This window comes from Dromiciops gliroides, chromosome 3 (genome assembly GCF_019393635.1).
Source record: "Dromiciops gliroides isolate mDroGli1 chromosome 3, mDroGli1.pri, whole genome shotgun sequence".
Classification (NCBI taxonomy): Eukaryota; Metazoa; Chordata; class Mammalia; order Microbiotheria; family Microbiotheriidae; genus Dromiciops; species Dromiciops gliroides.
The window spans coordinates 480903779-480913222 of NC_057863.1; positions in this window are offsets into that span (position 1 = coordinate 480903779).

Here is a 9444-nt window from a genome sequence, read left to right on the forward strand (position 1 = left end):
TTCACACTGCCTACCACAGAATGAGGAAAGCGTTTTGCAAACCTTAAAGTCCTACAACGATTTGAGCATTTATTAAACCCTATGTAAACAATATGAACACCTTTCAGTAAAAGTTTTCGTTCCCAATCACTGAAATAGGCAAACAATGACCCCAAATAAATAGTCTTAGTGAATGAGAACAGTCACCCCCCTTCCCGAACTCGAGGCTTGCTGAGATCTCTCCAGAGTGCAAAATATCCGTTTCAGACATGTTGTGTTTGTAGAAAACAATTCATTTTGCCTTTTGGGTAATTGAGCTGTCTTTTGATCAGCTCACATTGCGGTTTCCATCAAAGGACCACTAGTGAAAAACAAACCAACACAAAACACCGGCTAAAACTCAACTCCCTCGGATCCAAGTGGTGAGCAGGCAATGGATAAACTTTTATGTGTTGAATCAGTGGCATACTACCACTTTTGTTAGCGCTTCTTGGGCAATTTTGCATGCAAGTTCATGGAAATGTCTAAAGTGTGAAAACTGACCATAAAACCTGAAATGTCTACACATACTTTTTTTTTCTACTGAGGTAATTGGGGTTAAGTGACTTGTCCAGGGTCACACAGCTAGTGATTATTAAGTGTCTGAGGCCGGATTTGAACTCAGGTACTCCTGACTCCAGGGCCGGTGCTCTATCCACTGCGCCACCTGGCTGCCCCTCTACATACACTTTTTTAAAATGATCGTTCGGGGCAGCTAGGTGGCGCAGTGGATAGAGCACCGGCCCTGGAGTCAGGAGTACCTGAGTTCAAATCCGGCCTCAGACACTTAATACTCACTAGCTGTGTGACCCTGGACAAGTCACTTAACCCCAATTACCTCAGTAGAAAAAAAAAAAGATCGTTCGCCTAATCTGGGAGACGGTGCTTCCCCCCTCCCCCAAAGTACATAGTCCCAAAGTTAGCGCATAGAACCCTTTTCGAAGTGAGTATAGTCCAGATCAGTTTTGTGGAACAAATCTCGAAATGTACAACTACCTGATGGGGAGGAGCAATCTAAGGAGCCATCCCTAAGCAGTCGTTCCGCGATAGAAGGAAAAATGGGCTGCAGGTGGATGGGCCCTTCCAGTTTCCCAAATGCACTCACTGGAGGCTTGTCCATTGAGTGTACCATGGAAATCTCTAAGCCTTTGGAAGTCTCTTAAGTTTCTTTGTATCCCCAGGGCTTACTTCAGTGCCCGAAGCTTAGTAAGCGCTTAATGAATGTTTGTTGATTGACTAAGCATTAAAACAAAAAACAACTCTGAAATAGCAAACCAAAAGAGAGAGAAGGACGCTTTGCTGGGTGCTCCCGATTGGTACCCGTTCATTCTGTACAAAACAACTCATAGAGATATTTGTCTTAAGTAGGTTAGATGTTAAACAGACACTTTGTATTCTGAGACTGCCGGATTTCATTTTGTGCTTTAAACGTCTTTCAGAAAACTTAATCTTTTCAAAGTTCTTTTTAAGAATCCCTAGGATTGTCTATTATGGTTCATTTCAGGTGAGAGTAGGGCATAAGAAAAGTCCTTAAAGTGTTTGAAAATTGCAATCTCTATGTATAGCAAGCTCAAAGAATGCTAGTGCTGAAAAGGACTTTAGGAACCATCTAATCTAAGGGCTCTAAACTTGGAGTATGGGGATAGATTTCAGGGGATCGATGAACTTGATCAAATGGGAAAATCCTGTCTTTATTTCAGTGTAATTTGTTTCTTTGGAGTCTGATGCATTTTATTCTATGCATTTAAAAGTATTATTCTAAAATGGAGTCATAGGCTTCACCACACACACACAAAGTTTAAGAATACCGGCTCTAGTCCAGCCCCACCCCCATTTCTCCCCACTCCAGTGGTAAAATCTGTAAAGTGAAGAAATTGAGTCTCAGCCTTATTTCCCAGTCACCCATGTAGTCAGTAGCAGGAGGGTTAAGGTTCTGAATCGCTTTCCACCAGGCCAGATCCTGCAGAGGCATATAAATTAGGCAGACTTTAAGTGTGTACGTGTGTAACTTTCGATGTATTCCTCAGGGAAAAAAGCCATCTGTGGCAATCTCCTGGCAGAGATAGTGAAAGGAGGTAAAGATTTGCCCCCTCCCACACTTTTAATCTCTCTTTCCCAGGGAGTCAATAAGGCCATTGTTTGGTATTAGCTGTAGAAGACCACAATGCTATCAATAGAGTGACCGGGAGTGACCACATTGATTATTGAAGGGGTAGTTTGGGAGACTTCTCAGCAGCTTGGCTGAAATGTATTGACCCTTGGAGATAATCTGCTCCAAGTTGGTGCTGGTTGACTTGGTGACGAGGCTATGGGGAGGCGGAGAGCTACTGAAAAGGACAAAGATCGTTTTCCTACCTGTGCTCAGTCACTCACTCACTCAGCCTCCCGATTACAGGCTCTCCCTCCCTCCCTCCTTTCCTCCCTTCCTGCCTGCCTATCTCCCACCCTCCCTCCCTCAGCCTGTCTTCCTCTCCCTCTCTTTTCCTCTCACACACACTTCATATTTACTTTGCACTTCTCCTCTAATTACACATTTCTGTAAATTGGCCTCCATTTAAATGCTTCATTTACTCCCATTTAATATTTCTTGCTTGGTCCTCTGCATAAAGAAGGAACTCAGCAAAAACCAGTTCCAAGGCTGCTCTCTTTCCTAGTCAGAAACATGACACACAGAGGTTGTGCAAACACCAGGGGTTAAAAAGCTGAAGGCATTTAAATTAAGGGCATGTTCTTCCTTTCCCACTGTTAAGATATTATTATACTACCTGCTAGGGACAGGAGAGTTAGCCAAGGTGTATGAAGGGTGGGGGAGGGGGCTTGCTAAGAACGCATTTTTATGTTGGGGAGACATCAGACTCTCTTAGCCAAGCTTTTCTATGTTCCAGACATCCAAGAACCAATCTAGCAGACCTGCTGAGCAGAAAAAATATTTTTTACATTTCTTAAATATATGATTTCATGATATCATAAAAATCTCCTGGTCCATTATGGTTGAAATGGGTTTCCGCTAGGAGACGGGGGAGCACCTTCCCACCCCCTCCCCTGGCCTCTCTCCCTTCTTAGGAAGGACGCTGAGCATTTGACTCAATACTGAGCCATTAGGCAATTCTCTTCCCAAGCCATTTAACAGCAGCTCTTATGGATAAATAAACAAAAAGGGCTGTAAACCAATTACAGTGTGGATAGTGAAAAAGTATTTTATTAGCAGGAATTACTGATAGACTTCCCTGATTTTCAGCTCCTCACCTGTTCTCTCTCCCTTTCTTCCTTTGCCAAGAGATGAGATTTTAGAATAGGGGAATTTGGGTTCCATTGACACATTCTTGAGTGGAGCTGCACAAGGCCAAGATGTTAGTATTGCTTAGAGTGGCCCAGGAATGCTAAAGGCAGGATTTAATATGATTCACTACAAAAATTCAAAAAATTAAGCTTGTTTCAAAGGTAGAAGAGCTGCACCTGATTTTACTTAATAAATGTATTCATGGCCTTTAGAGATTCCTAATTTTTAAATAAGATTTAAAGGTGGAAGGGGTTTTAGAGATTCAATTTAGGTCAACAAACACAGATTAAGTCCTTTCCATGTGCTAAGATCTGTTAAGAACTGGGGATTCAAAGACAAAAATTAAAAGCAGTCCCTTCTCTGAAGGAATTCACATCCTATGATGGTGCTATGATATGTAGACACATAAGTAGATCCCAAGCAGAATTTTTTTTTTAAATGCAATTTTGGTCACTGACTTCAATCCCCTTATTTTATAGATGTGGAAACTGAGGAAAAGGAGGGTAGAGAAATTTTCCTAAGGTTGAAAAAAATAGGAATTGAGTAATTGGCTTTCAGAGCTGTTCCACTCCTCGGTAGTTACTAACATTATATCACTTCAAAAATGTAGGTTTATTCCTTCCTCATTTCAGTGGAGTTAGGACCTGTACCGTGAACACAAGTCTTCCTGGTACAGAGGTCAGCTCTCTGTCCACTATGCCATTTGAACTCTCATTTCTTGTTCCAAATATAGCCAAAACCAATTTGCTTTCCTTAGCAAAACCTCCTTTTTGGGAGACTTTGGCTCATTCTAGGCTCTGGTCTTCTTAACTTCATTTCTTGTAGGTTTATGATACTCCTTTGTCATTATTATTCTTTTCTATTGTTTCTGTATTCCTCCTATTTTGGGGGTGAGGTGGGACACAAGTCTTTGTTAAATGTCAGGTCTTCTAGACTTTATTATGAATACTTAAGTTTAGATTGGTTAAAGAAAAAGCGCCTTTTGACCAACCCTCTGGAAATTACTTCCAGCCTTAGCTATGTTGCTCTCCGAATGACAGATACACGGTTTATTATTGAGTTAAACCCCAGATCTTGTCAATTTGATAGGCGCTTTCAGACTCCACAGGTTATTGGCATAGCCAGAGGGTTACTTCCATATCATGAGGATGAATCAGAGTAAGAATTTAGAGTAGGTCCTTATGAATGGTTGTGTGTTAATGGCATTTATGATAGTTGTATTTCTTTTTTTTCCTTCTATTTTTTATTTTACTTTTTAAAAAATTAATTAAGTATTTTCCCCGTTATATGTAAAGATAGTTCTCAACTTTTGTTTATACAGGCTTTCCAATTTCAGATTTTTCTCTCTCCCTCCCCTCCCTCCCCCCTCCCCTAAACAGCAGGTAATCTGATATAGGTTATATATATATATATATATATATATATATATATATACGCAAATATATATACACATAATAACATTAAATATATTTCTGCATTAGTCATGTTATAAGAGAAAAATCAGAGCAATGACGACAAACTTCAAAATAGAAAAACATCAGCACCAAAAACAAAAGAAATAGTATGGTTCATTCAGCATCTATACTCCACAGTTCTTTTTTTTTTTTTTCCTGGGTTTGGAGATCCTCTTCTATCATGAGTTCCCTGGAACTCTTCTGTACCATTGCATTGGTGAGAAGAATATAGTCCATCACAGTAGATCAACACTCAATGTTGATGATACTGTGTACAATGTTCTTCTGGTTCTGCTCATCTCACTCATCATCAGCCCACACAAGACCCTCCAGGTTTCTCTGAACTCCTGCTCATTGTTTCTTACAGCACAATAGTATTCCATTGTATTCATATACCACAACTTGTCCAGCCATTCCCCAAGATAGCTGTATTTCTTAAGAGCTCATTTTTAAAGGCAAGGGAGATAAAAATATTTCATAAATTGGAATCCTTTTGTAATGAGAGAGATTCTTTCCTAATATATTCAGGATTTGAGTTTGGATTCTTGTGATTCGTCGTTTCTCAAAAGAAGAAAAATCAAACAAATTCATTTTGATTTCCAGTGTGCTTCCTTCTTCCTACTTTGTGCAGGAAAGTGCAGAGTCTGAGACTCAACTTTGAAAGGGACACAGCTCTCAGGCAGGAGGGAGGACCTTGGAATTCTAATCTCACATTTTCCACTGACTCATGGGGCTCGACAATGCTAGAAAATGAAATGAAGAGTGGTGTCAGTTTTCCAGATGATTCAAACAACTAACCTCTAGGTGCTTCATAAGATTTAGAGCCAGGAGTAACGTTCAAGATCAACTAGTTCATGTCCCTCATTTTACAGACAAGGACATTCTGGTTTCCCACATGGTGAATAGCTGAACCAAGGTTCCCATGAAAATTTCTCATCCCCAAATCAATTTGTCTGCCACTATATCATGCACACATTTGCCTCAATTTTCTGCATACATTAGTTTAACTTTTCTTCCTTCCTTCCTTCCTTCCTTCCTTCCTTCCTTCCTTCCTTCCTTCCTTCCTTCCTTCCTTCCTTCCTTCCTTCCTTCCTTCCTTCCTTCCTTCCTTCCTTCCGTCCTTCCTTCCTTCCTTCCTTTCTTCCTTCCTTCCTTCCTTCCTTTCTTTCTTTTCTTTCTTTCTTTCTTTCTTCCTTCCTTCCTTTTTCTTTCTTTCTTCCTTTCTCTCTCTCTTTCTTTCCTTCTTCCTTTCTTCCTTCATCTTCCTTCCTTCCTTTCTCTTCCTTCCTTTCTCTTTCTCTCTCTCTTTCTCTTTCTTTCTCTTCCTCTCCTCCTTTCTCTCTCTTTCTTTTTCTTTCTCTCTCTCTTCTTTCTTCATTCCTTTTTTGTTTTTTTGAGGCAAACAGATATTAAGTGACTTGCCCAGGGTCACACAGCTAGTAAGTGTCAAGTGTCTGAGGTCAGATTTGAACTGAGGTACTCCTGAATCCAGGGCCGGTGCTTGCTTTATCTATTGCACCACCTAGCTGCCCCCTCACCCCCATTCTTATTCTAACACTGGTCCAGTCTCTCAATGTATTCCTCATAGCAGACTCATTCTCAAGGATTTTTAAGTCATAGTGCATGGCATCTGGCACAGTTTGTGCCATTTCCCTTTTGACTTTAAGTCAAGCTAATTTGCTTTCCCCCCCCTTCCATTCAAATTCATCACTTTCCCTCCTCCCTCTTCCCAGATGACTTGTACCATTTCCTTTGTTCTCCTGCTCCATCTTTTCAACAAAGTATAGATCTTTCAGCAAGGGGCAAAAGCACATACCTACTTCATGGGAAATTGGGGGTGGGGAAGAGTTCTCCTGATCATACCCATTCTATGTGTTATCTAGTATTCAAGGAGATCCTTGGTTTGAAGAAAAGTACGTGGATAATTATAAGTAGCCCAAAGATTTGGAGGGAGGAGTCCCTGGTTTAATAGTTCTATTGTGTCTGTGTCTGAGGGTTTCAGTTCTAGAGATTGGTCATGTCTTATCTCCCCTATCTATAGAATGGGGATAATTGACCATAATCACTATGAGACAGCAGGAATATGCTTGTAAATCATTTTGAATTCATTTGAATCCAGTTCTATTCCACAAACATTTTTTGAGTGACTACTACATGCCAGATGCTGGGATAACTGCTAGCAATCCCCCCCCCCCATTCTCCTGGCCTCAAGGAACTTACATTCTACTGGAGTATATGATATGAACACAGATAAGAAAATGAAAAATACTTACAAAGTTATACGAAGCAATTTCAAAAAGGAGAGAGAACCAACAACTGCATGGATGGGTGAGGATCAGAAAGGTGTAGAATAGGAAATGTAACTTGTGTTGTTCTTTTAAGGAATATCAGAATTTTAGGAGGAAGATATGAGAAGGGAATACACTTCAGACATAGGGGGTGGGTGCAATCTTTTAAAGGTACAAAAGCATGAGAAGGAATATCACATATGATGAAGGCCAGTCTTCCAGGAATGGGGAGGGGGGAGAGACAGAGAGAGAAACAGAGGCAGACATGCACACACAGACAGAGACAGAGAGAAAGAAGAAAAAGAAGAAGGAGGAAGAGGAGGAGGAGGAGGAAGGAGGAGAAGAAGAGGAAGGTAGGGGAAAAGAAGGAGGGGGAGAGAGGGGAAAGAAGAAAGAGGGGTGAAGAAAAGAGGGAGGGGGAGGGAGGGGAGGGAGAGAGGGGAGGAGAGAAACACAGAGAGAGAGAGAGATTGAGTGAGATATTGAGTATGTAGGGAGACAGGGAAGTTATGTGATAATCACATTATGGAGGATTTAAATCTTTTATTTTATCCTTCAAGCAATTTGGAGCCAATGAAGATTTCTTTTTCTTTCTTTCTTTCCTTTTTTCTTTCTTTCTTTCCTTTCTTTCCTTCCTTCCTTCCTTCCTTCCTTTCTTTCTTTCTTTCCTTCCTTCATTCCTTTCTTTCTTTCTTCCTTCCTTCCTTCCTTGGCAATTGGGGTTTAGTGACTTGCCCAGGGTCACAGAGCTAGTAAGTGTCAAGTGTCTGAGACCAGATTTGAACTCAGGTCGTCCTGACTCCAGGGCCAGTCAGTGAAGATTTCTGAATAGAGGAGTGGTATGGTTAGATCTGTATTTTAGAAATGTCAATTTGGCAGCTGTGTGAAGAGTGATTGCCAGGGATGGAGACTAGAAGCAGGGAGCCCGGTAACAGCTTATAGCTGTAGTCTGTGCAAGAGGTGATAAGGTGTGAACTAGAATTCATATAAATGAAGAGAAAGGGAATGCATGGGAGGGCTGCTATGGAGGTAGAGTTGGCAAGACTTTGGAGCTTATTCTTGTCTTGCTTGAATTATTGCAATAGTCTTCTCATGGATATTCTTAAATCAAATCTTTCCTCACCTCCCCTCCTTCCTGTGAAAGTCAAATACATCTTCTGTACAGATGTCCAAGTGATATTCCTAATTACAGGCCTGACCATGTCACTTCCCTGTTTAACAAATTGCATTATAGGATCAAATAGATACCAGTCTGCTTGATATTTAAAGCCATTTATGACCTGACTTTGATCTACTCTTCCAGTCGTATGTCTTACCATAGACTCTCCAGTTCATCCAAACTGGTCTTCTTGCTGTTCCTCACAGATGCTACTTCATTTTCCATCTTGGATACTTTGCACAGGCTGTTCCCCATGCCTGGAATTCCTCTTCATCCCTGTCTCTTAGGATCTCTAGTTTCTTCCAAAGTTCATGTTAATTCTACCTTCTATGTGAAACTTTTTTCTGATTACTTCCAGTTGCTAGTGAGTGCCTCAGCTCTCAAATTGCCTCTTTGTATTTGTTTTGTATATACTGCCATATGTACAGACATACATGCAGTCACTTAATAAATGTTAACTGATTGATTGACTAAGTCTGCGGGCTGAAGGAGAGGGAAGCATTGAGGTTAACTCTATTGAAGAAGGCATCTTCAATAGAAATAGGACCGTTGGGAGGGGGGATGGGTTTTGGGGAAAACACGAGAGCTATCTTGGACATGATGAGTTTGGAAACAGATATTGGGGCTCATTGAGAGAAATATTTTCTGGTCTTAGACAGGAGATGGAGAGTTGCCATAATATTATTTAGTTAAAAGTGACTGTTACTCATAGTAAGGGATCAGTGGAAAGAGCTCTGGATTTTGGGTATGGAGACCTAGGTTTGAGTCCTGTTTTTGGCTCCTTACCAATCGCATATCTTTAATGGTATGAGTCTCATTCTTTGTTTTTTTTAATTATTAATTATTGTTTTTTTTGCAGGGAAATGTGACTCACCCAGGGTCGCACAGCTAGTAAGTGTCAAGTGTCTGAGGCTGAGTCTCATTCTCTATAGATGGAGCTGATCCTACTTGTTCTATGTTCCTTAACAAGGTGGTTGTGAAGAAAGCACCTTATAAACCAAAATGTGAACTGCAAATGCTATATTATCATAATTCACATGAAGCTTTGGGGGCATAGGAAATGTTTGCAAGCCAGTGACATTGGGTTACACGGAATAGAGGAAACACAATATTCGTATCTTTGTTTTGGGGGAATTCACGTTGTGATTTTTAGCAAGTCCCTTTTGAGCTGGTCCTGCAGGGATTACTTTCCTACTTTAATGAACTCATAGGGCACTTCTTAAATTTTTGGCACCACTTAATGCC